Genomic DNA, 3,973 nt, shown 5'->3' on the forward strand with positions numbered 1-3,973 from the left:
CAAAAACCCAACCAAACCACGTCCGAATGACCTGAAATTTTGCACACACGTCACAAATGACATAACGAAGCTTCAGTAACTCTCGGAATTCCATTCCGACCCTCGGATCGAAATCTCACCTATCAACCGGAATTCGCTAAAATACTAACTTCGCCAATTCAAGCCTAATTCTACATTGGACCTCCAAAACCAATTCCGATCACGCTCCTAAGTCATAAATCACCCAAAAAATGCTAACCAAATCATAAAAATTCCGTTCCGAGCTCATATACAAATAAGTCAACTCTTGGTCAAACCCTTTCAAATTCAAAGTTTTCAACTGAGATTGTTCCTTCAAATTCATATCGATTTCCGTGAAAACCAAAATCAACGATTTACATAAGTCGTAATACATCACATGGGGCAAGTCATGCCCGAGAATCGGCGATCAAAGTGCAAAAGCTCAAAACGACTGGTCGGGTAGTTACATCCTCCTCCACTTAAACACACGTTCGTCCTCGAACGTACCCAGAGTTGTTCTAAAAGCCAACCCGTAGCTGAATAACTTTACCATACATATACCCGGTGGTGATCTCACGTCACCCTATCTCACATAGGTTCAATAATACAATATAACTGAAATTTCACAATCCATTCTAACCCATAAACCATAGAACCACATTTCCACTTCTGAAACGATCAATACTATCAAAATCCCAATTTATACTGTGAATAACTCCAAACAAGCCATAGCAAACCATATCTGTTATCTCAGGTGCAATCACATGTGATATACCACATAACTCAAACACTAGCAGCGATAACTTCTAATCACAACAACTGTACATAACAACCGAATACCGATAGGAAACCTCTTATCAACTAAAAGTCTCATTCTAACACGTCCTTATACTGCCAATGATAAATGAAACACGCAATAAACCATAACCATTTCTCAGATCAATCATTCATAAGGCCACTTCTCCTTTGGCAAGGACCATAGCAAATTTCTGAGCCGAACCTCGATATTTATCCTTCCAACATGCTGAAATCGAATCTGTTCGTATTTATTAATGTTCCCACCGATCTCCTCTAATCCAACACACCACCCTGGTGACATGACACAACAATATAGGCCTAAGCCACAACTTGCATAATACGCGCACCAATAAGCAACGGTCCTAACATACTCAAATCATGAAAATGACTCAATGAAAGAGTTGTACCTCAAGCTCACCCTTACCACCACAACACAAGACTGAGGACCCATCTCACATCATAGAAATAGAACACCCGAATCTAACCCGCAAGGTCATATCTCCACATAGCTCCGCTGCAAAATGCGCGATCTTATCCAAACACTGTTCCATATGACACACCTCAAGTCACTATGCTCGAAATTGACAACCACGCACAATTTGATGCCTGGAACCAAAGGAAATCCCTATACCCACGATGAAACAAATAACATATACCACGCAAACACGATAGGACATAACCGATACGCCATTCACCGAACAACACCCAATTACTCTTCCCGCTCGACTTCCACTATGAGACCCCAAATGAACCGCACCATATGTGCCCATAACCAACAAATCATAACACCTCGCAACACAGAAAGGCAACTCATAGATCTCCCCTAGATCACTAATAAGTTAAATAACGGTTGAATCAACCTATCCCTCAACAATACAATTCGGGGCCAACCAAGCCGACACAAGATAGAACACACATCCACATCAACCTACCAACGGACTCTTTATCAAGGAAAATCCTGAAGTTGTTCCCTCAACTCCTAAACTCTACCGCTGCCATATGATACGTTGCCCGGCACCAAATCAATACTGAAATCAACAACCTTGCACGATGACATGCCCGGCCACAAGAAACACATCCGGAGAGTCCCTCAACACCGGAACTGAATCAGTGGTAGAATCCTCTACACTGACATCCATCACGAAGGCTCAATTAAGAAAGGGAATCCTTCCTAGTCGTTCGCTGGGTCTTTGATATATAAACCACTCTACTAGAACATAATCTGCCGCACCTCGCCACTCAACCCGCGACATTTCCTGCATAGCCCATAGCGTAATAGTCCAGAATAACCCAACACTGAGACAACCCGTCTGAACTCCAACATCACAACCAACATCTAACATACCAACAAAGAAAGATCCACTCGAGCCTCCAAATCCCGATAGTCGCTAAACAGTGCCAATACACACGATCCACAACCACCACATAGCCTGAATATGAGAACTTCCGTCTCCAAATTCCACACTGCCCATGAATCACCATATCTGATCCCAATTCCACCGTCCGAATACATGCTACGCCTCAAATACCCAATCATTCCACGATAGATACTCACAGATTCCCCTGTGCCACCAAGCAAACTCGAATATCACCAGTCGATCTAACAAGAAAGTGCCACAATACTACCGAAATACCATCAACTTAATCACGTTGTCTTTTCTGAAACATATACCCTCGTCAAATCACCCCAATTAGCACTACCACTTCTTTAATCATCTGAAACTGCCTGTGCTGCCTAAGAATTCATGACTTTCTATTCAGAACTGAACCGTAACCTTACATATGCCAATCTCGATCCTCACAATATACCGCATATACCATACCATACCATCCTAGGATAACACGGGAACTTCATCTCACTTCCGAGCCACAGACAGCTACGCACTCCACTAGTCAATAACTTTCCATTGGTCCCATCTAGGAGAAAAATCACTATACATCCCATGTTCTGCATGCCCATAGAAAATATACATCTCCAAACCTCGGTAACAACCATCAAGAACTCTCTGAGTTTTCCTTTACACAAATCAGACCTGTCAGGACTGAATCCTTCTAACTCGATCAAGCTAAGCAAGCCATCAAAACCTAAGAGCATTGCCGCAAAATACCTGAAAGAACTCATTACCTCGAATACACACAAGGAATTAATCATATTCTTACCATTCCGATTCGGTCTACTATCAAACTATTCCATCTATCTAAAATTCCTTCTGATTCATTTTCAACTTGATATTCTCTATTGCTGTAGCACCACAATTCCTCAACCCAGGCTCACCACACGAGACCCAAGCACAAGACCACACTATCTAAGACCTATAAGCCGTTGAATACTCACTCAATTACTCCCGAAACACCACATTCCGGAATACTTCACTCTGAAGGACTTCATGCGAATCTAAATTCGTTACCTTTGTTTTCCTGATACTGATACATAGGATCCTATAATCAATATAGAGATATCACAAGTCTTGACCTCATCCAATGAAAACACAGTTTCTAACCCCATATACAACTTTAAGATACCCCATTGTTACATGTAGAACCTCAAACACATTAGAACCACTCTCAAGAGTCACTCACTCTCTTCAAACTGTAATTAGCCTGATCAAACGAACAAAACCACCCGTGCCTCATTGGCACTCTGACACCGCAGAATGGAACCTCATCCTAATACAACCAAGCAACTTCCTGCTCTATGCACCGAGCATCCTTTACCAACAACAACTCAAGACATCCCGTGATTCCTATACCCTATGAAGCATGACATAAGCTTTGTAAAATATTTCCTTTACTCGAGCCATCCTGGGTCTCAATTTCCACAAGCCATAACTGATTCGCCCGCACGCCTCAAACTGGAGCCAACATAGCACCTAATCATGCAATCAACTACTCACAGCAGACTCCCCCACTTGATTCGAAGCAATAGATCAAAATACACTCAATAACTCATAACTCTTATACTCTATTGATGCCACAATACCATAGTGAGATTAAGCCCAAATCCTTTGTAAGCTTGTGAAAACACAGATCATCTAGTACTCTAAATCTTCAGCAAATCTCGCACTCATTCTCGCAACAGTTAAGCCCACTCTCTTAAGCGACCCGAAATTTCAAATTTCAACACGTACTTTTCACTTACACATGAGATCTTCTAATATACACATAAGGATCACAC

This window comes from Nicotiana sylvestris, chromosome 8, assembly GCF_000393655.2.
Source record: "Nicotiana sylvestris chromosome 8, ASM39365v2, whole genome shotgun sequence".
Lineage (NCBI taxonomy): Eukaryota > Viridiplantae > Streptophyta > Magnoliopsida > Solanales > Solanaceae > Nicotiana > Nicotiana sylvestris.